The 24,805-nt window shown below is 41.0% G+C and overlaps 1 protein-coding gene across 8 annotated transcripts in view; it reads right to left on the bottom strand.

Moving 5' to 3' along the window:
* Positions 1-22,532, bottom strand: part of melk (maternal embryonic leucine zipper kinase) — an 89,531-nt gene extending 66,999 nt beyond the window's left edge. For 3 of the 8 annotated variants that reach the window (XM_020512358.2, XM_048593318.1, XM_048593325.1), the window contains exon 1: positions 7,715-7,779. The gene's annotated coding sequence lies outside the window, so the exon portion shown is untranslated. Of the gene's footprint in view, positions 1-7,683; positions 7,818-22,493 lie in introns of those variants that run through there. The other 5 variants (XM_048593313.1, XM_020512382.2, XM_048593306.1 and 2 more) reach the window with 5 other exon arrangements.
* Between the last annotated feature and the right edge of the window lie 2,273 nt (positions 22,533-24,805).

Raw genomic sequence — 24,805 nt, 5'->3', positions numbered from 1 at the left:
TTCTGAAGAAGGGTCTAGGCCCGAAACGTCAGCCTTCCTGCTCCTCTGATGCTGCTTGGCCTGCTGTGTTCATCCAGCTCTACACCTTGTTACATCCAGAGACACTAGTCACCCTACCATACATTAAGGGCATATCTGAGATGACTACCAGTTACTCCGCCCCCTAGGAATGATGGTAGACCACAAACCGGCAGCCACAGACAAGAATAAAAGGATCCAACAACCACAACTAACAGAACCAACGTTATTTCTGAGGTACCATGCGAAGACTGCCAAAAACATTACATAGGGCAAACTAGAAGGAAACTAGCTGTTAGGATTCATGAACAACTAGCTACCAGGAGATATGTCCATTTGTATTGAATGAGAGATAGTTGGATAAAGAGGGACACTAATTCGACTGGGACAACATAGCCATCCTAGGACAAGCCAACCAAAGACACACACGAGAACTCCTAGAGGGCTGGCACTTAAAACGGAACTGCCTTTACAAACATGTACAGCTGGACCCCATTTCCAACTGCTAAGAAACAAATCCGGAAGTGATGCCACGCACCCCAGCAAACCAAGGCACACAAATAACAGGTGAGACAGAACACCAATGCTTCACCGGAAGTACATTGATGATGTTACCTAGCATGGTGATGAAATGTCTGTACAAACTTACCAGGTCTGCGAGCAAGTCAACAACCACATCAACAGCCCGAGCTACAAATCTTCTCAAAAACCTCAAACACCTATGAACACAACACACTCAAACTAGCCCAACGAAGGCAAATGAATGCCATCCGACTGAGCGCCACCCGCGAGCAACTTCACTTCTGATGTGAATGCATCAGAAAACAGGTACTTCCACACAGTATGAAATACAAGCCACTGCTAAACAACCCACTAGAATGCTATGGGTAATGATTAACGATGCCCACAACCGCCTTCACAAGTATGAGCGGGAAATTGCACGCCAAAAAACCTTGTATTCAAACTCGACCAGTCAAGAATGGACCGCAACACTAGGACAAGCCATTACCATGAAACAACAGAAGACCAAAACCAAGAAAAGACAGGCCCTACAGGAAAAACTGACTAAACTTACCCACAGCAATGACAGAGACATTTGGATCAGGAACCTATCTGACCAGCCACTCTCAGACAGTACGCGGACTAAACTGCAATTACAGAAATGCTAATAAAACCGACTTCCTAGCTGCACTGGAATCCACATTAAAAAACAACAGAATCACCAAAGAAACCCAACAAACTGTTAGACAAATAGTAGCCCCAACACTGAGCAGAAGGAGTGAAGAGAACACATTCAACACACTAGAAAGGAAAGCCCTACAAGGACTCAGGAGAGACAGGAATATTGTAATCCTACCGGCGGACAAAGAGATCCTGATTGTCATACTGAACAGAACACAGTACATCAAGAAAGTGAACGCTTTACTCGCAGATACAGATACCTACCAACAGATGGTAACAGACCCAACACCACGACTGGAAAATATTATTATAACCACCCTACGAAATTTACACAAAACGGGTGAAATTAGGAAGTTTGTTTACCAGAGAATGAAACCAGAGGGATCAAATACACTCTGCTTCTATGGACTCCCCAAGGTACACAAGCTAGATGACCCCTCAGACCCAAAGTCTCACTTCCAGGTACATTGACATAGACTGGTGAAAGAACTACAGAGGAGACTGAAACATCTAGTAGACGGCTCAAATCACTTCATCCACATCAAGGACACCAGAATAGATGAGGATGAGATCATGGTCTTCTTCAACGTGACTGCACTACTAACCTCCATAAACATCCCCCTATCTAAGGAAACACAAGCCTCGCTACGAGACAGTCCAGGGATTCAGACACCCAACAACACCAACACCATCAGCAAAAAGGGCACCCTCAAACTACTAGATCTGTGCCTCACAACCCACCTCATCTTCATTGGCAAGGTGTACGAATAAATCAATGGAATACCCATATCAGGATTAATAGCGGAAGCCATAATGCAAAGACTGGAACAGACAGCCCTTCCCACCATCTAACCAAAACTATGGATCCGCTATGTGGATGACACCTTTGTCATTATCAAATGCTCTAAACTGGAGGAAACCCATCTACTCAAGCAATATCTTCACTGGCATAAAACTCACCAGGGAAGAGGAGAACAACAACAACAGACTTCCCTTCCTGGACAGAATAGTCGAATGTATGGCCAACGGTGAGTTCTAGACCAGCATACACAGGAAGGCCACCCATATGGATCAGTTACTCAACTACAATAGCAATCATCCCAGCCAAGAAAGAACGGCTGTACAGCGTCTTTAGAAACAACAGTTACCTGAAAAGCATAGTCTGCCGATACCTACACAGTATACCACAACGGGGTGACACAACATGTCCAGAGACACTAGTCACCCTACCATACATTAAGGACATATCTGAGATGACCAGATTACTCAACCCCCAAGGAATCATGACAGCCCACAAACCAACTGCCACACTGTGACAGCTACTGATGAGAACAAAGGATCCAACAACCACAACTAACAGAACCAACGTCATTTACAAGATATAATGCAAAGACTGTCAAAAACATTACATAAGGCAAACCGAAAGGAAGCTAGCCATCAGGATTCACAAACACCAACCAGCTACCAGGAGACATGACCAACTATTGCTCATTTCAATACACATGGACAAAGAGGGACAAAGACAATTTGACTGGGAAAACATAGCCATCCTAGGGCAAGCCAACTGAAGACGTGCACGAGAATTCCTAGAGGCCTGGCACTCAGACCGGAATGCCATTAAAACTCACGTAGAGCTGGACCCCAATACCAACCACTAAGAAACAAACCCAGAAGTGATGCCATCCACTCCAGCAAACCAAGAACACAAATAACAAGCAGGACAGAACACTGATGCTTCACCGGTGGCACACTGATGATGTTACCTAGTATGGTGACAAAACATCTGCAAACAAGCTTACCAGCTCAATGAGCATGTCAACAATCACAGTAAGGTGAAGTGTTGCAGGAAATCCTGACTAGAAACTTGTTAATTACAAAAAAACAAAACCAGGCTCGTGCAGTTCCACTCAGCTGGACAAAAGTGAAGCAACATTTGTTACAGCCTGATGAGGGACTGTTAATGTTTGAAGAAAAAGTCCAACAAAAGCAGCAATTAACTGACAGAAGTACGGGTGGAGACAACAAACAGTCATGGACAGAGGACAGACACCAGTAAAATCTCATTTCACATAATGACCAGAATAGGAAGCCCAATTCCCACACCAGCTACAAAACACAGGCAAACGTTTCAATAAGTCAACAGAGTAAGCAGATTTTTATAACTGAAAGCTAGGACTGACTTATCCAATTGCACAACTTTATAGTATTGGCAGTCACCCAAGCTTAAAACAGGATAAAGGATAAACGTCTAAACCAAAGCCAGTTCAGCACACTGAATCCCAAGAGTCCCACATTCAGCCTCATTTATCTCCAAACAAAAAACCAAAATTTCATAGCGTGGCATTTAAGGAATGATATGGATACAATATTGATGTGATACTAAAACAAAACTTATCTAGTCAGTAAAATTTCTAACAGAACCAAAGCTGATAAGAACAAGGGGCTAATGTCAAATTTGTGCAAGGACTTAATTGCTCCACCATAAAATCATAACACATTGGGCCAACTCGCCTTATTCTTCTTCAAGTCTGCTCTGCTGTTCAATCATGGTTGATATGTTTCTCAACTCCATTCTCCCATAACCCTCGATCCTCTTACCAATCAGGAACCTGTCTTAAATACATTGAATGACTTGGCCTCCAAAGCCTTAGGCAACAATGAGTTCCAAAGATTAACCACCCACTGGTTGAAGAAATTCCTCAACTCAGTTCTAAAGAGCGCAGAAGGTGTAGAAGCTTAAACACACATACCAACCGGTTCAAGAACAGCTTCTTTCCTGCTGTTATTAGACTGCTGAATGGACTTCTAATTTCAAATCTAATGTTGACCTTGCTTTTGTGCACCTCCCGTGCAGCCATAACGTTGTTCCCTCGCTCTGTCTAAACACCTTGTGATGTGTATGTTATGATCTGTCTGTATTGCTCGCAAAACAAATCTTTTCACTGTACTTAGGCATATGTGGCAACAGTAAATTAAATCAAAATCAAACTGTCCCTACACTGACACTGAGCCTTCGGGTCCTAATCTCTCCTACTAGTGGAAACATTTTCTCCTCGCCCATTCTATCCAGGTCTATACAAGGTGATTGATCTCCAACAAACAAGACCATCTTCCTGAGTCACCAAGTATGACTCTAACCACTGGAGAGTTTGCCCGTCCCCGATATCCATTGATTCATTTTGATAGGCCACTTGGTCAAATGCAGCCTTGATGTCAAGGGCTGTCACTCTCACCTCATCTGCATGTTAACCTTAAAACCCTGAACTAGGATTCCCAAGTTCTTTTGTGCTTCAGATTTCCAAAGCCTTTCCCCATTTAGAAAATAATCTATGCCTCTTCTTCCTACCAAAGTGCATAGCCTCACACATTCCAACATTGGATTCCACCTGCCACTTCTATCCTAGCCTGTCCAAGTCCTTCTACAGCCTCATCACTTCTTCAACACTACCCGTCTCTCCACCTATCTTTGTGTCATCTGCAAACTTAGCAACAATGCTCTTAGTTCCTTAATCCAGATCATCAATGTATAACATGGATATTTATAAACAACACTGACCTCTGCAGAACCCCACTAGTCACCAGGTGCCATCTAGAAAAAGCCCCCTCTATCCCTACTATCTGCCTTCTGCCAGTCAGACAATCCTCTATCCATGCCCGTACCTTCCTCCTAATACCTTATCTTATTTAGCAGCTTTCTGTGCTGCACCTTGTCAGAGGCCTTCTGGAAATCCAAATAGATCACGCCCACTGGCTCTTTGTCTAACTTGCTTGTTACCTCCACAAAGAATTCTAACAGATTTGTCAGGCATGGTCTCCCCTTGATGAAGCCATGCTGACTCAGCTGTATTCTACCATACACTTTCAAGTACTTCACAATCTCATTTTTAACAATGGACTCTAAAATCTTGTCAGTGACTGAGGTTAGACTAACCAGCCTATTAGTTTTCCTTCTTTTGCCTCCCTGCCTTCTTAAACAGGTGTGTTACATTTGACATTTTCCAGTCCTCTGGGACCTACTCTGACTCCAGTGATCCCCGAAAACGCACCATTAATGCCTTCACAAATCTCCTCAGCTATCTCCTTCAGACTCTGGGGTGTGGTCCATCTGGTCTGGGTGATTTATCCAACTGCAGACCTTTCAGCTTCCCCAGCACCTTCTCCTTAGACGTGGCCACTACACTCACCTCTGCTCCTGATTTCGAATCTCTGGCATGCAGGTGTCTTCCACTGTGAAAACTGATGCAAAGTTTCTCTGCCTTACTCCGCAACCACTCTCTCCCCTGCCACTTCACTACTTCTCAAGCCTCACTTTCCAATGGTCCAATGTCTGCTCTTGCCTCTCTTACCTCAGATATCTGAACAAAAAATCTCTTGCAGTCTTCTTTTACATTACTAGCTAGCTTACTTTCATATTTCATCTTCTCAAACCTTATTGCTTTTTAGTTATCCTCCGCTGGTTTTCTAAGGCTTCACAATCCTCTGGCTTCCCACTAATCTTCATCACATTGTATGCTTTTTCTTTTGCTTTTATGCTGTCCTTGACTTCCTTTGTCAGCCATGGTTGCCTCATACTCCCCTTAGTATGCTGCTTCTTCCTAGAAATGAATTTCTGATCTGCTTCCCAAAGTACCCTTAGAAAGTTCTGCCATTGCTGCCCCACCATCTTTCCTGCTAGCGTCTGCTTCTCTGCCTAGCTCCTTGTTCAAGTTTTTATTGTTACTTTTACTCAATTATAATCCTGTTACATCAGATTCCAGCTTCTCCCTCTCAAACTGCAGTGTGAATTCTATCATATTTCGTCACTGTCTCCTAGGGCTCCTTCACCTTAAGCTCCCTAATCAAGGTCTATTTCTGACACGTCTTTTCTATCTCACAATTTGTTTTCTTTGTGACTACTGCTAGGAGGCCTGTACACAACTCCCATCAGAGTCCTTTCAATTGGACATGTAGCCTTGGATATTTAGTTTCCAGCCCCGAATCCCTTACAGCCATGTTTCTGGGATACATGATACACCATACCCACCAATTTCAATTTGCATTACAAACTCATTTATCTTATTTCTTATACTGCATGTACTTAAATACAATACCCTCAGTCCTGTGTTGACTGTCCCCATTCTCACAGCTGTCCCCCCATCCACAAAAGATGGGTATACATAATTAAAAAACAAGTTTCCAAAAGATGCAACATAGATTATCTTGGACAATTCTACCGTACCAAGAAAACTTCAGCAGTCAAAAGTGTTTTCTCCATTGGAGCACATGATTGAAGGAAGACCAGAGAGAGGTCTCAAAATGATTGCTTCCACAAAATAACATCAATAAAGCACCAAATTCAGGATAAACGGCAAGAAATGCATGAGGCCAAAAAAATCAGAAGTTAATCAGAAAGTGCGATTCTCTGTTTTGATCTCTTATTGCAGAACCCATGATCAATCAATGATTCCAAAAGCAGAAGCTAGCTGCTTGACGAGAAGGGTGATTGGTGTCCTTGGTTGTAAACAAGAGAAAACAACTCAAAAAAACAGGAATTGTTGGAGAAACTCAGCATCTGTGGGAAGAAAGCAGAGTTTTCCTTGCTACTTTAAAACAAAAGTTCCTAGCTGGTAACAGTGCTGATTAAGAGGCACCCGACTCAAAAGGTTAGCTTTGCTTTCTTTCCACAGATGCTGCCAGAGTTTCTTCAGCAAATTCAGTTTGTGTTTCAGACCTCCAGCAGCCACAGTTCTTCAATTTAGAATAACTCGACATATTCGCAAAGACCTGATGTGCTGAATACCCTGTTATACTGTAACTAGACTATGAAATCAGGCTCATTATTGAACTTTCATGGTTAGTCTTGACTTGATGACCGCCAGTGCACAATGGAAAGGAATGTTATGTTGACAAAGATCCTGTCTTTCCCTCGGATGAGACTTTAGATCGAGAGCCCCTTCGCCCTCTCTGGAAGATCCCATAAAACTAGAATGACAGCTCTCCAAAACAGGCAATTAATATGTCAGAGGGTGCCAAAGGTGCGATAAACAGCAAGCTGCCAACAAGTCACACCCGACAGAATGAAAAACAGAGCCAGGTTTAACCCAAAATTGCTAACGCAGCATTTCATCCCCCGCTTCAAAAACAAATAAACTGGGAGAGACCCGCTTTGGCATCGGATCCTGCTTCAATACAGACCATGCGCCCGTAGGAAGCTCTCCCGCTCGCCCCAAACAACCACATCCTATAAACAGAGAGCGGACACACTGTCCCTTCCCGGTCACCGGTACCGATGACCGAACGACAGTAACGCTTCCATGCCAATCATCTGCTTTATCCCCGGAACCGCCACCGCACCCCAGCCCGGAATGTCTCTCCGTATAGGGCCGAACATCTCAAGTCCCGCTCCGCTTATCCGGGTGCCCTCCCCACCCCCCACTCTCTCCCCGCTCCCCGACTCTCTCCGCTCCCTTTACCCGGCTCCCCCACTCTCTCCGCTCCCTTTACCCGGCTCCCCGTCCCGCTCCGCTCCCTTTACCCGGCTCCTTCACCCGTTTAATTTTTGAATGTTTAACTTCCAACATTCGAATCTCCCTCCTTGACCAACGTAACTGCCGGTCCACACCGACCAATCATATGGAAACAGAGACGCAAGCTCTGTACGCACTGGTGGCGGTTATGTGCTTCAGATTCAAACAGAGGTTATGTCCCGGACAGTGGCGGCAAACAAAGTGGACACCTTCCAATCTTCCTCTAATGTCAGAGTGGTAAAATACATTCGTAAAATAATGACAATTTGGAAGTCAGAAAACGAGGCCATTTGACTCATAATATGTGTTTTGTTTGTGCGGCTGAAGGATTCATCTCGTCCTCTTGCACTGGACTCTGCCCATAATCACACTGTGTTTTGTGTTCAGATAATTATGTAGAGTCACAGCTTTACAGTATGGAAACAGACTCTTTGGTCCAACTTGTCCATGCTGACCAGATATCTTAAATTAATCGAGTCCCATTTGGCCCATATCCCTCTAAACCTTTCCTATTCATGTACCCATCCAGATGCCTTTTAAACGTTGTAATTGTACCAGCCTCCACCACTTCCTCTGGCAGCTTATTCCATACATGCACCACCCTCCATGAAAAAGGTGGCTCTGAGGTCCCTTTTAAATCTTTCCCCTCTCACCTTAAACCTACGCCATCTAGTTTTGGACTCCCCTACTCGGGGTAGGGGAGGGAAATGACCTTGACTATTCACCCTGTCCGTGTCCCTCATGATTTTATAAACCTCTATAAAAAGGTCAGTCGTCAGCCACCGATAGTCCAGGGGAAAAATCCTCCTGCCTATTCAGCCTCTCTGACTAACTTAACACCGTACCCCACTCCCACCAAGTCCTGGCAATATCCTTGTAAATCTTTTCTGAACCCTTTCACGTTGGACCGGAATTGAATGCAGTATTCTAAAAGTGGCCTCACCAATGTCCTGTACAGCTGCAACATGACGTCCCAATTCCTACACTCAATGCACTGACCAATGAAGGGCTCTTTGTTCGGCAACATTCCCCAGGATCCTAGGACTTTGTAAGTCCTGCTTTGGTATGCCCTACTAAAATGCAACACTTCACATTTATTTAAATTAAACTCCGTTTGCCACTCTTGGGCCCATTTGATCAACGTCACTTTGTACTCAAAGATCACCTTTTTCACTGTCCGCTACACCATGAATATGAACAAATGACCAGATAATATGTTTTTCCTGCATAGAGATTGATTGAGAATGCATTCTTAGCTAACATTCTTGTTATTAGCAATAATCTTCTCTAATTAATTACATAAAAAGTGAACTTGCTTCTGGTCTCTGATCTCTTCATCCTTCTCTCTCAGTTGTAAAACCTCGACTCAGTAAACAGTTGGTCTTATGGTCTTCTACAATGATCTCAGCTGGTAGCTTTTCATTTAGCTTAACTCACATCATATCTTGGAAATACTGTTTTGACCCAATACTAAAAAAAGTTCCTGATACTTAAAGAACTCAAAAAACAAAATCCATTTAACTCTATTTTAGAAGCCATGTTTCATATAATAACAATATGTTATGAGCCTTCATCTCACACCTGCTCTTATCCCTTCCATTCCCTCCCGAAACCATAATAAGATTTACCTTGTTCTCACCTTCTACGCATCCGCCTGTGTTCAATGGGTCACCTTTTGCCTTTTCCATCAACTCTAGCATGGTGCAACCACCTGATTTTCTCCTACTTTCTCATTACAGCATTTTGTAGGGACTGTTTCACCATGGCACACTAGCCAACTTCCCATTCATCCCAATACCCCTTATCTTGGCAAGATAGCAGTGGAGTAAGGCTCCTCACCGTAGCTCGTCTGCTCTGACTGCTTTTTTTCTTCTTCTTTCTTTCTTTTAGTTCTTTAGTCTCTAGAGCTTGGTCATGGAGGCGACAGCAGCATCTAGGGGACTTTGTTGGTTAGCCTCCACCCGATCACAAATCTTTTTTCTTCCTTCCAGTGGTTCAAAAATCTGTGTTCGGTTTTATAAAAGGATATAGACCGGGAAACACGTGGCGGGAGCTGAATGCACAGGTTGTGTCCTGAGGCAATGGCGGATCAAGCGTGGGCCAGAGCGACAGTGACAGATCAAGAGTAAGCCAGTGAGAGCTGGCCAGTGAGGCAGTGGCGGTGAGATTGGGCCACTGAGGCAGCCCAGAGTGGGACACTGGTGGAGTCATGATGAGGGCTGAAAACCAGAGCAGGACTCTGGCAGAGGCATTGCGAGGGCTGGAAAGCCCAGAGCAAGACTCTGGCAAGGGCTGGAAAGCCCAGAATGGGACTGCAGCAGTGGAAAGGAAAGTTGGATTCTCTTAAGTTTTTTTTTCTTATCTTATTCTAAGTTCATGTGAATGGCACCATGTATGTACGGCGAGGGTACACACGTTTCACTGTATTTTTACATTGAATACACGTGACAATAAATGATTCAATAAATCAACTTGAAAAGTTAACTGTTTTTCCTAACAAATATGGCCTAACGTGCCGAGTTTTACCAGCATTTTTTGTGTTGATTTCATTATTGACTACTCCCTGTTTCCTGTCACTGCCAATTTTGTTTCCATACTGCTTCTGCCCCATTTATTCCATACAGTAACTTTACTGACATTTTATCAATGTCTTTTGGAAGTCAGTGCATATCACATTAACTGACTTATCTTTATCATTCAAACATTATAGAGATTGGCATTGCTTGGATGAATGCAGCTCCAACAACACTTCAGGATCTTGACTCCATCTAGGCTAAAGCAATCCACTTGATTGTTATCCCATCCACCACCTTATGCATTCATTCTCTCCATCACCTACACAGTGGCAGACTCAAGTGCATGATGGAAGTGGATCCCACCCTGAAAGTCCCAAAATTGCCTGGCAAAACTCATGAGAGCAATTAAGAAAATCAAAGTTGCCCCCCACCCAAACAAAAAGAATAGAAGGAAACGATGAGGAGCTTCTCCTCCATTCGCAGGCTGGCTCTGTCCTGTGCTTGCTGCTAATAAGCTCACTAACAAACCTTTCAACAAAAACAAAAAAGTGCCAGAGAGAAACAGCCTTGTGATTGCAGGAGAATCAAGCCATTAGGAAAGTCAGTGCTGATATCAAAAGAGTCACTGGGGGAGTGCCTTTTGTCAGGAGCCGGTGATCAGGGGTGTAAGCCCAGCAGCTCAAGTTAAGGAGTGGGGTAGCCAAGAGCCAGGCTGGTGGGGGGAGCGGGTAACCGAGACACACCTTTTCCTGGGATGGGGGTCTTGTAAAATGTAGTAGGTCAGGCCACATTTGTGAGGAGACATAGTTAGCTTTTCAAGTGAATGATCTTTCATAAATGAGGGTCTTTTAGTAGATCTGGGATTTCTGTCTATTGGATTTGCAATAGGCGTAAGCCAGGTAGGGCAGGCATACTGGGAGGAGACTGCTTTGGAAGGTTTGGGGAGGAAGAAAGAGGTTGCAAGAGCAGAGTAGAAGAGGAGGAGGCTGTAATGAGGGAAGGGAGAGAAGGAGGCTGTAAGAGATATGAAGTGGAGAAGGATGCTGCAAAAGATGTATGGAGTTGTAAAGATGGGTTTAGGGGAGAAGGACATTGCAAGTCGAATGTGGGGTAGAAGGATATGGCAAGATTAGGTAGGTAAAAAGAGGTTTCAAGAGTGGTATAGGTAGAAGAAAGTTGGAAAAAGGGTATAGGGTAGAATGATATTGAGGAAAAGGTGGCTACAAAATGACATGTGGAGAAAAAAGGCTGCAAGCGGTTTAAAGTGTGGGAGAAAGGGTAGTTGCAAGCTAGGATGAGATGGATGCCCTGCAGTGCGGAGGGTAGAGCGAGCCCTACAGGGATTGTGGTGACAGAACACTTTTCACTATCTCCCCCTAGATATATGTGACAACAAATCATTCATTCATTCATTCATTCAGAAGCTGCAGGGAAGAAAGAACAGTTTTAAACTTATTAATTGGGACCCAAGAAAGGTTCAAATTGTTGAAGTAATGATTTCCATGTAAGTTATTATATAATCTTTATATTAAGGCTGCATAATATCAGGCACTACTATACTTGGAAAAGATGTGGTAGATTCTGCTGCAATGTACACGATCACTTGTTAAATTTGAGAGCCTGGGATGAGATACAGTAAATAGGATTATAGCTGCTTCGTTAAGATGTTCCAGTTTTGTGCACGTGCGATGGAAATGTATTTGCTGTGATTTCACCAATCTGTGGAAGTTATGTTTTAGGGTAATGCTTTTCATGTGCAGAAGTACGTGTCAGTTATTTTGAAAACAAAAATACCCAATCTGGTTGCCTTGCACCAAATTCAATTGTTGTGTCCCAGAAATTAACTTCTGTTGTGGCTTTATATTTAATGGACAGTTGATAAGTATTGAGGATGGGTTATTTTAATTCTACTTCTTAAACATGCACCAACAGATTCAAGAATAGCTTCTTCCCTGCTGTTAACATAGTTGTGAATGGACCTCTCTTATTTTAGAGGTGATCTTTCTCTGCACCTTCTTTGTAGCTGTAATACTATATTTTGCATTCTGTTCTATTACCGTGATGTACTTCTGTAAGGTATGATTTGTCTGGTGAGCACACAAAACAATACTTTTCACTGTATCTCTGTACGTGACAATAATAAATCAAATAAAAAAAAACTTACTTATTATGTTAACAGAAATACAGAAAGTATTGTTACTACATGATGGCATCACCTAATGAATAATTCAGAGTGAATGAAACAGTAGACCTCAAAACCAAAATGTAGGTGCTGAAAATCAAAAAGTAACCTTCGAGAAAATCTCGAGAGGACCCCCAATATGTACCATCTATGAGACACAATGCAAGAACTCACAAAGGCTCCTTTGACAGCACCTTCCAAACCTGTGAGTTCTACCACCTAGAAGGACAATGGTCAGAGATGCATGGGAACATCATACCAAATCACACGTCATCCTTCACTGTTGCTGGGTCAAAATTCTGGACCCCCCCTCCCACCCCACCACCACCACCACCACCACTTCCTAATAATACTGTCAGTATGTCTAAACCAAATGAGCTGCAGTGACTTAAGAAAGTGGGTCACATTCTCAAGGGCAATTAGAGATAGGAAATAAATGCCACTTCGGCATTTTGAGTACATCCATATATTGTGAATGAAAAAAAAGGAAAAGATCTATAAACTTTAACATTAGGCTCAGTTAATTTATAACCGGGCAGGACCCATGGAGGATATCTATATTTATACTATATTTTTGCATCTGAAAATGTTTTACAAAAGAATTATTGAAACTGTCATCTGAGTATGTTATAGCGCCACCTGAGACGCAGCAATCCCACGTCACATCCTGTCTGAGGAGCCGATGAGCAACAAAAGGCAACAGATGGAGAACTTGGGCCTCACAGCTGCTGAATACCAAGCACAGAGAGAAGGAGGTTATGCTTTTATATGTATCAGTCTGCAACATTCATGTATCTCTCTTGTGCTAAAGTCAATTGGGCTATAATTTTTTAATGTCTTTATCGTTGTAAGATGTATTGCCACCACTATTCATTGCGCTGTATGTGCTATCTGGCAGATTTGCTGATACCATCCTCTTACCTGATAGGGATCTACAGAGCCTGCTTGATCTAGTGTGGTAGAGAATATCCAAGCTGAGTATCACTGGCTGTGTGATTGCTTGTGTTTTCGCACATACCTTACTGGTTTTCGCACTCTGAACCCTCTTCATTGTTGATAGTAGTGGAAAGCATTTCTGCTAATTCAGTATAGTTACAGGTTTCCAACTTGCTGACACTGAAACAAATTTCTGCCAACATCGTTAATCTTGATGAATTCTGATGTTTGTCTGGGTTCTGGTATAAGTCTAGGGAGCCCTAAAGTCAGCAGTCACCCTGTCAAATGCCTTAAGAATCCTATATGTTTTATTAAGATCACCTTTCATTCTTTTAAATTTTAATGAGTAGAGTCCCATCTTATTTAACCGTTCCTCATAAGATAAGCCCTCTATACCAGGGATCATTGTAGTGAACCTCCTCTGGACTGCCTTCAATGAAATAATATATTTTCTTCAAAAAGGGGACCAAAACTGCTCATAGTACTCCAGAAGTGGTCTCACAGCATCTTGTACAGTTGCAGTTAAGACTTCCCTATTCTTATACTCCAACTGCCTTGAAATAAGTGTTAACATTCCCTTAGCCTTCCTGATTACCTGCTGCCCCTGTGTGTTAGTTTTGTTTCATGCACAAATAAACCCAAATCCCTTTGTGTTGCATCTATCTGCAGTCTTCTACATTTAAATAATGTTGTTCTTTTGTTTCCTCCTTTCAAAATCAACAAATTCACATTTTCCCACATTATACTCTGTTGCCACTTAACTAACCTGTCAATATCTCTCACTAGAATACTTGTACCCCTCTCCCAACCTGCCTTTCCCCAGTTTTTGTGTTGTCTGCAAATTTGGCTGCAATGCATTCACTTCCTTCCTCCAGTCGTTAATATATATTATGAAGAGTTGCAGTCCCAGCACTGATTCCTGTGGAACCCCAATGGTTACAGTGTGCCAACCTTAAAAAGAAACCCTTATCCCCACTTGCTGTTTCCTGCCCATTAGCCAATTCTCTATCAATGCCAATATACTACATTCAACACAATGAACTCTTATGACTTAATCTTTTGTGAGGTACCCTATCAAACTCCTTCTGGAAGTTCGAATACAACACATCTACTGGCTCCCTTCTGTCCACTCTGGTTTAGACTTCCTCAAAAAACTCTAATAAATTAGTCAGACACTTTCATGAGCCATGCTAACTCTGCTTAATTAGATAATGATTTTCCAATCAATCATTCTGCTATTACCTTCTTAATTATTGATTCTAATAATTTTCCAACATTAGATTTTAGGCTGATTAGCCTATAGTTACCTGCTTTCTACCTCCCTAACGTTTGAATGGGGTGTCACATTGGCTGTTTCCAATCCTCTGATACTCCTCCAGAATCCAAGGATTTTTGGAAAATTGCAATTAAAGCATCCACTACTTCTGTAGCCAACTCTTTTAGGATCAAAGGATACAAGGTTTAGGGGACTTACCTGCTTTTAGCTCCATTAGTTTGTCTAATACTACTTTTCTAGTAATGGTGATAGTACTTATTTCTTCCCCATATTCTTTAATATTAATGGTATGTTCAAGGTATCTTCTGCCATAAAGAAAGAAAAATATCTGTTTAACTCCGCTGCTATTTCTTTATTCCCTATAACCGTCTCCCCCAGATTCATTTTCTAAGGGGCCTATGTTCACTTTGACCTCTTTCTTCCTTTTTATATTGAAAAAGCTATTATCAGTTTTTGTACTCCCCTCTAGTTCACCCTCAGATTACTTTCTCTCTACTAGCTTTTTACTCCTACTTTTATTGGATTTTGAATTTATCCCAGTCTTCAGGGCGGTCATTTACATTGGCTTCCTTATATGCTTTTTCTTTCAACTTAACGCTGTCCTTAACTTCTTTAGTTAGCCATGGTTGGTTTAACCCTCTCAGAATATTTCCTCCTTACTGGGATGTATTTTTTGCTGAGTCATGAATTACCTCCTCAACTGCCACTGGTGGAAGGAAGATTTAATTTCAGAGATGGAGCAAACATAATTTGGTGTCTCAGATAAAACATACTTAAGATAGTATCTTGCTTGGCAGCAATGGTGTAAGTCAGAAACTGAGCAAATAAAGAGTTTTGTACACAGTTGGGAGTATAGATGATGATGTCATAGCTTGCCAATGACTAAATGAAACAACAGATGCTTTTGCTGAGGTTTTTCAAGCCTTTGACAATTGCTATAACCTCCAAACAAAATAAAATTCTTGGAAAAGCAAGCTTCAGTACAAAACTCTGGCATCTAGGGGAATACATAGATAAATAATGCTCACTCCAGACTAGTGGAGAAATGTAATACACTTTTATCAGACTGCAGGGTGTAAATGCAGTTTACAAAGATATGAGTCTAGGCAAAGTATCAATTTCATGCCTGATTTAAGTATAAAAATTTGATAAATTCCAATTTTAAAACTTCATTTTTGGTAAACCTTTATTTTGATGAAGGATCTCCATTTATTGAGAAATTTATTGAGAGATTTAATTGAGAAACAGCGAACTTGGTGACCAGACTGTCGAATGCCATGTGATTGTACAATACAAAATAGTACGTAGCACCTTGAGTATCGAGCAGACATTTCACAAGTGCCATTTGTGAGGTCCAAGAGACCCTGTAGGTTACTTATAATGATTTTTCAATGAAATATTTATATCAAATACTTAATGTGTAAAAAGATGTGAATGCTGACTACCTACTCAACATTTTATTTTAAACAGGAATGGTGCAGGTTAAACCTCATTTCTGTTTAATGTTCACAGTGAATATATTTTCAGTGGTATTGTTCATTTTTTTCTGACCAGAAGATCCTTTGGAATCATTTGGCCATGTCAACACCAACAATAGAATAAACCTAGGATATGTAACCTGGATTCAGTTCTTTAAAAATATTTACTGTTAGGTCTGATTCCTTGATATGCAGCACTATGCTCTTGTTACCAGGTTCAGATGTGAACATTGTGGGAATCATAAACAGTCATTGATCATCAGTTCTTTGAATGCAACATTTTCAGAACTCAACTTTTGAATTGTATTTTTGACAAAAGATGCTGATTTTGGTCATTGAGATAAGTACGCATGCATTGGTTATTCGTCTCATCAATCCCATTATTCCTGAAGCTGTGATGTAAAATGCATGATTTATATACATTTTAATATCACTTATTTTACTGTTGGAATTTTGAGCTACTGGCATGAGAATTTGGTCTGTGTCTATGAAGAGGTTTATTGATTAACTCAGTATTTCTGAAGCCACAGTGATTTATTTTAAAATGCAGTGTGACAGAGAGCTCCTGGAGTGTAATAAGGTTGGTTTTCATTGAGAAAGTTTTACGAGCAAACAGAGTAAACAGTTGTACATCACATTTCAGGTTGAAGGCTCTGGATGTTTTGTTTTTGTCCTGGGTAAACACCCATAGCTTCAAGAAAACTTGGTTTCAGGTTTACAGAAGTCTTGGCTGAAGTTGGATGTGTAAGACACTTTCTCCTAAGAAGGTAATTTTAAACAAAAACAAAGTTGCTGGAAAAGCTCAGCAGGTCTGGCAGTTTCTGTGAAGGAAGAAACAGAGTTAACATTTCAGGTCTAATAAGGAAGGGTCATCGGACCCGAGACATTAACTCTGTTTTTTCCTTCACAGATGCTGCAAGATCTGCTGAGCTTTTCTAGCAGCTTTGTTTTTGTTCCCGATTTACAGCATCCGCAGTTCTTTCGGTTTTTATAAGGTAATTTTAAAGATATCTCAGTGCATGGAGTTTAAAGTTCTAGACCAGAACAGTTTGGTTAAAAACCTGAGAAAGACTAAGCTTATTTGTATGAAGACTGAAGGAAAAGTTGAAAAGATTACTGAGACTGGGAATGGAAGCTACAGTTAAGTCAAATCCTAAGTGTGATAGAAAAGGGAATTTGCCATGGTGTGAATACTGTGAAGGAGTGCTTTTTGGATTGATGGGATTTTACCTATTGTTTGTTTTGAAATCTTTACATTTGTACTGTATGTAAATAGTTTGGTTTATTCCATTTTGATTTTCATTTCTTGTCTTCAGCACTGTGTGCTTGTGTTTCAGTGAAAGACAACCTCATTAAAACCAAAAATAAAAATAAAATGTCACCTGTCAAGCCAGATTTCAGTCTGGGATCTGACTTGTCCAGTAATAATACCGGCTGATCATAACACAGCCATCATACCCGATTCATTTGTCGGGGTCAGTAGTATTTGGAGACAGCAGCGGCGATGGCAAAGGCTGGGGGCACAAAGCGGGGTCCTTGTTGGTTGGTGTACCCGGGCAGAACTCTGGCAGTCAGGGCATTGTGGAAGTGCCTGGGCACCTGGAGCAGCACCAGAGTGGGACCCTAGCAGCCTGTGGTAATGTGGTTTGAGAGCCCGGATGGCAGGCAGCAGTGATATGGCAGGGTGGAGATGCGGGGATTGAGAGACCGAGCCCACCATAGGGGAGAGATTGATCACTCATAGGGAAAGGCAGTGTGGAGGTGACTGCAGACCCATGGCCAAAGAAGGATTGTAAATTAGAACTTTTAACTTAATTTCTTATTTACTACTTTATACCTGACAAGAACTGTAGTGTTGAAGATTTACCTTAATTTCTTTATTTTTATATTTTTTATCTAAGATTTTGTTAGTAAGATGGTGCCGTGAATGGCGACATAAGCTTTTCACTGTACTTCAGTGTCCCTGCACTTGAGTACACGTGACAGTTAGCGCCAGGGACCCGGGTTCGATTCCACCCTCAGGCGACTGTCTGTGTGGAGTTTACACATTCTCCCCATGTTTGCGTGGGTTTCCTCCCACAGTCCAAAGATGTGCAGGCTAGGTGGATTGACCATACTAAATTGCCCGTAGTATTCATGGATGTGTAGATTAGGTGGGTTATAGATGGGGGGGTGGGGGGGGTGGTGGTGGTGTCTGGGGAAATGCTTTCAGGGTCAGTGTGGACTTGTTGGGCCAAAGGGCCTGTTTCCACACTGTAGGGGTTCTATTCTATAATTCTAATGTTCATCCAGTTTCAAAATGACAGAAATAGAAATAGGTTTGTGAAGCAGACCAACTAGATGCCATTTCACTTACCTCCAGTGGTAACAGTAAATCAAATTGTGATGTTAGAGTTGCCAGTCAAATCGACAGATGCATCTCAGTTGTGGATGTGCTGAGAAGCACAAGAGCTAATTTTGGATGCATGTAATGATCAATTTCTCATTGAGATACAGCCATGTTACCTTGTGTACCAAGTATTTAACTAACACATCAAACAGTCTGCATTAAAATTAATTCAAATCAACCCCTAGCAATGATAACTATATTGTGCCAGGTGTTGGAATTAATATTGCAACATTTGAGAAAGAACTTCTGTATACCTTAATTGAATTTTCTGTGCCTACCTCCATTTCAATATACGAACAGCACCTTGGCATTGAAGACAAATTTGGGAAATTTATAATCAAATAGTGAGTGACATGGCCAGACCAACACAGCTGGATGTTTTTAATGATCATTTCAATTTCAGTTGTATTGCAAAGTTGAAATCATCAAATTTAGTTTCCTGTTCTGCCACTTCATTCCAGTGAGACTAAGATCATGTTTTGTTTCAAATGAGAAACAAGCACATGAAATTACACTTTGTGAAAGAAACTTTGGGGTTAAATTTCACAGGTGCAGGGGTGACAGTCTACCTGTGCCTGGTCCATCAAGAAAGGCAACACAATCCTCTTAATAATTGTAGTTTGCAGTTAAGAGAAACCTACAGTAATGGCTGACCTAATAGCTTTTTAGGCAAGCATCTAGCCAACAGCCAGTTCTTTAGGGGATTGAAAAGAATTGAAAAGAAGCTGTTGCTGACTGCCAATACTGCAGACTAGTCAAGCAGCAACCTGATATAGCCATACAGAATCATACCCTACAGACAATGCCCTGGATACCACCATCACCATCCCTGAGTATGTCCTGTCCCATTGGCAGGAGAGATCCATTCCCAGCAGAGGTGATGGCACACTGGTAGACAGTCAGGAGGGAGTTGCCCTCAGAGTCCTCAATGTTGATTCTGGATTCCATGAAGTCTCATGGCACCAGGTCAAATGTGGAAAAGGAAACCTGTTGTTGATTACCACATACTGCAACACCCACCCCCACTATCTCCAAGCCCTTGTCAGCTGATGAATCAATATTCCTCCATTTTGAACATCATTTGAAGTATGCACTGAAGGTGGAAAAGGCACGGAATGTACTCTAGGTGAAGTATCTCTGGCATGGTAGCACCACTACTGACCAAGCTGGCCCAGTCCCAAAGAACAGAGCTTCTAGAGAAAATCTTACTTGACCTCATCCTCACTGATCTACCTGTTGCAGACAGACCTGTCTATGACTGTATCAGTTGTAGTGACCAATGCTTTCTGACTTTTATATTCCAAGCCCCTTGGAATAAAGGCTGGCACTGTATTTAACCTCTTAATCAGTTGTTATAAATGCTAACTTGATTAATGTATAAAGACTCCCAGATCCCTCTGTACCACAAGATTGTACAATAGATTAAATAATCTATTTTTCTGTTCTTTGTGCCAAAACTGGACAACCTCACATAAACCCACATTGTACACCATCTACCAAATTTCTGCCTGCTCATTTAAATGATCTCTTTGCAGATTCTATGTCCTCCTCACAACTTTGGATCATCAGAAATTTTGGCTACAATGCACTCTGTTTCTTCATCCAAGTCTTTAATATAGGTGATATCAAATGAGGTACAAACACTGATTATAATTATAATTTGTAAACCTGAAAATGATCCATTTATCCTGTTGCTCTTATTTTTTATCACTATCCATATTATCTCTGATACTGAACTTGTGTAACAACCTTTTTTGTGGCATATTACCAAACGCATTTGAGAAATCCAGTACTCAACATCTACTGGTTCTTCTTTGTCCACCTGCTTGTTTCATTCTCAAAAACCTCTAATAAATTTGGCAAACATGGATTCCTTTTCACAAAACCATGGTGATTATATATGGTTGTAAAATAAGTTGCTAATGTCCTGCTAATAGTTCATCAATAATGGAATCTAGCATTTTCTCAATGACAGACGGTACAAGGTTTCCTGTTTACCATCCTACCCTTCCCATGAAGAGACATATCACATTTTCTGTTTTTAACCAAATGCTGGGACCTTTGAAGAATGTAGGGAACCTTGGGCAATTACAATCAATCCACACAATATCTCTGCAGCCACCTATATTGAGAATGCAAGCCCTCAAGTTCAGAGAATTTGTCAGCCTTTAATCCCTTTTTTTTCCTTAGTGCCTACATGCTCTTGAAGCCACGGCCATGGGCCTTGAAGCCAGTATGATGTCATTCACTTTATTTTTCCATTTACCTCACTTTTCCCCACTGTTCTTCTTGTGTATTTTTATAAGGATGTTAGCATAAGAAATGTAAAGTTCTCTGTTCTGGGCATCTAGTGTCAGTATCAAGCATTCTTAGGTTAGAGAAACTGCCTCTGCATGACAGTCTGAATGCCTCAACATCAAGTGCAGAACAGCACAACATCTGTCATACCAGTGTAAAATCATCCCCTATTTCTGGTACCAGACATCCGATCATTTTTCCAGGTGATATTGCCAATTTAGGCTAAATTTAGAATTATAAATAAGAACAACACAGGATGAGGTCTGCTTTTTCCCCCATTATTCTGTATGTTCCTCATTCTCAAGCACCTGTCCAGCTCTCTTAAAATTATTTATGGATCAACTTCCACCACATTTTCAGATAGTGTGTTTCAAATGCCAATAACTCCCAGCTAAATGAAATTTTCATCTCCTCAGATGTTTTTCTAGTGATTTTGACTTCAATTTATCTCTAGTTACTGATGGCGGTTGCTTAGCTCAGTTTTCTGGATAGCTGATTCATATTACAGAGTGATGCTGACAATGTGGCTTTAATTCCAGCACCATTTCAGGTTACCATGAAGAACTCTCCTTCTTAACCTCTCTCCTTGCTTGAGGCATGGTGACCCTCAGAGTAAACCAGTCATCTCTTCCTAATGAGAAAGCAGCTCTATGGTCTGCTAGGACTATGGCAACATTGTAAGTTATTGACCCATTTACCAGAGGAATTTTGTTCGTTTTGCTATTTGTGCTACCAAAACTTACTATCAGCTTGATACTCCCTGAGAAGTTAACTTTCTCCATTTCGAAAAGAATGGGCCTACCTTTCCAATCTTGTAACTGAAATCTTTCATATCTGGTGAATGTCCTTGAATCTTTCCTGAAGTGTGGTGCTCAAAATTGTCCAAGATACTTCAGCTGAGGCTTAAATCAGTGATATAAATTGTTTTGATATGGTAATTTTGCTTTTATAATAATTTTTTATAGGTACAAATCAAAGTAGCCCATACACTTTTTTAAGCAGGTTCTCAACTTGTCTGTGACCTTTAAACTTTTATGTATATAGACAACAATATTCCTCTACTCAGAGCCTGTATTTGCCTCCCATATTATCATTTTACATTTCTTTCTGTATTTTACATATTCTTCTTGTTTGATAACTGTATTTTGCTTCTGACATTTGGCCATCAGCCTCCTTTTTTGAACTTAATTTTTATTTTAATTTCCTCTATCATCCTGAGCATGTGAGCTTTAGATACTCTACCATTTCCCTTAAAAAATGTCTAGCTTGTACCTGAACTAACTCATTCCTGAGTGCTAACCTTTGTTACTGCATTATCCTGGAAATCACCTTTTCCAATCTCTACTTGAGCTAGGTTCCTTCTTAAGTCACAGAAATTAGTTCTCCATTTCACTTTAGATATTTCATTATTTCTTTTCCTGTCTACTTTAAAGCAGATTATATTGTGGTCAATGTTAACTAGATGATCAACACTATATTAGAGTCCACTTAACCTACTCCAAAAATGCTTTCTTCTTTGGTGAACCGAAACATATTCATTTTCCAGTGTACATATTAGAAGGTCTTCTTCTTCCCTGCATTGTTTTTCCCCAGACAATGTTAGGATAATTCATGTCTCTTAATATTACATCAATATTTTTGTTAAAAAGCTTTAAAGTGATTTGCTCATCTCTCACTTTCTTACCGCTTAGAGGTTGTTAAAAAATACTCACAACACTCTGTCTACTCTTTGACACAAGCCAAATAGATTTAGTCCTGGAACCGTGAGTAAGTCCTTTTTATAATTTAGCAATGTAACTTCATCTATGTTCAGAACTTCCACACCTTGTCCTTTTTATCATTCACTATTGTAGTGATTGTAATGAGGTCTGGCAGCTGGACTTTATAGAAAATGAATTCCCTGATTGGGGCTGTTAATCTGGTCCAATCAGGGAGTCCTGCCTGATTGATATAAACAGGAGTGTCAGACATCATGTTCAATCTGAGAGTTGACTCTGAGGGAGTTGGATTAGCATCAAGGATGTCTTGGTGATGGGATACTGGCCTCTGTGGAGTTACTCCAACTATCATTCCTGAACACTTGGTAATCAGAATAGCCAAACTATCTTTGAGCTATGTTTCTGTTGATGGAACACAGCATAATCTCTGTATGGAGAATGCAAACACACTCTTAGTGGACTGGCATTCTCAACAAAAATCAGCCCACAAGACAACTTGTGACTTGAGTAGAGTAGTTGTCACTTTGATCTTACACAGTGAATGTAAAAGATTAGTTAAAACATTGGAACCACAGACATCCATGCAAAACCAGAGAAGCTTTGCATTCACTGCAGGCAACAAATCAGGACAAGGTAATTTCATGGTGTGTGCAGAGTACACTAAATACTTCTGTGTGCAGTCTGTGGCAGCCATTAAACATACATCACTAGAAACAATCTCAAGTAGCAATTTGTGCTTGCAGCTCATTAATGTAATCAGTTACACTATGGATATTGCCATGCATGCAAATTAATACATTTTTGTTGCTTTTGTACTATTGCTCAATCTGGATCCTGAAATTTTTGGGATAGTTCTAACTTTACTGCTATTTTTATCTTCCTAGTCCCTGATATCTTTTCTGGGTTCCTATCTCTATCAAATTAGTTTAAATCCTTGCCAACAAAACTAGTTTACCTCTCAGCTTCCAGCTTTATTCAGGTACTACCCAGCCATCTTGTACAGGTGTCTCTTACCATTTCCCAATGCTCCAAACATCTAAACCCCTTCCCCCTGCATCACCTATCCAACTATACATTTATTTCCACCACCTTCCTTTATGTATATGCAATGGCACATGGCACTTGTAATAATCTTAAGATTACTACCTTTGAAATACCATTTTAGATTTTTCCCCCTATTTCTTGAAATTATACCTGAAGAACCTTGATATTTTTTCTGCTTTGACATTGGTTTAAACGTAGACAATAACATCTGGCTGTACTTCTCACATAACATGCTGTATCCACTCAGTAATATCTTCACACCCTGACACTACGATGGCAATAAATAATTTGGGAATTATGCTGTGATTATAAATAAATTGGTCTATGCCCCGAACTATTGAATCCTCTCTGACTGTTGCAGTTCTGCTTTATTTTTTTCCTACTTGCACTCAAATCTCCTATGGTGCCAGCACTTTGGCTCTTCTAAGCATTTATCCAAGGAAGAGTGAGTCTCCCTGCTATTCAAAACTTAATAATGGCTAGAGAATTTCTGCAGTACCTTCCTTCTACCCTGTCTTGTGTTACTCATTCTGCACCTTCTGTAGACTTGGCGTAACCATCTCTTGGAGTACATAGAGATAACAAGGTGTAGAGCTGGATGAACACAGCAGGCCAAGCAGCATCAGAGGAGCAGGAAACATGTTCTATCAGATTCCCAACTGCACTGCAATGAGTCAAGCTGCTTCTCAAGCTCCTAAGAAACTTGAACTTGAGTAACCCGCAGGTTATTCAGTGTCCTGAAATTCTCCTATTAATCAGGACGGACAGGCAACAAGTTCCAGCAGCCCCATCTGTCCTGTAAGCATCTGAAAACGCTAACGCTGAGGAATTCATTAAGCTTGGATCGTGAAGAAAAATAACGAACCAAAGTTTTCCTCATAACTTTAGTAACAATAGGTAGAATCTTCCCGGCCCCAGAATGACATCGTCATTGGAGAATCAGTTCGGAAAATACAATGAGATCATAAAAAAAAAGATCGTAAAAATGATTTTCTTGGCATTGAGAAAAGAAGTTCAATTCTGCAATCAAGTTTTTAACAGTAAGATGAGAATCTCGCTAGTAAGTATCGAGAGAACTATTTGCACCCATTTACATGCATTTTCTTGACATTAATACTTAAGCTCACCTCATCGATATGCAGAGATAGTAGGAACTGCAGATGCTGGAGAATCTGAGATAACAAGGTGTAGAGCTGGATGAACACAGCAGGCCAAGCAGCATCAGAGGAGCAGGAAGGCTGACGTTTTGGGCCTAGACCCCC

Source organism: Rhincodon typus, chromosome 3 (assembly GCF_021869965.1).
Source record: "Rhincodon typus isolate 14 chromosome 3, sRhiTyp1.1, whole genome shotgun sequence".
In the NCBI taxonomy this organism is placed as follows: domain Eukaryota; kingdom Metazoa; phylum Chordata; class Chondrichthyes; order Orectolobiformes; family Rhincodontidae; genus Rhincodon; species Rhincodon typus.
This window is presented reverse-complemented; position numbering and strand designations above follow the sequence as displayed.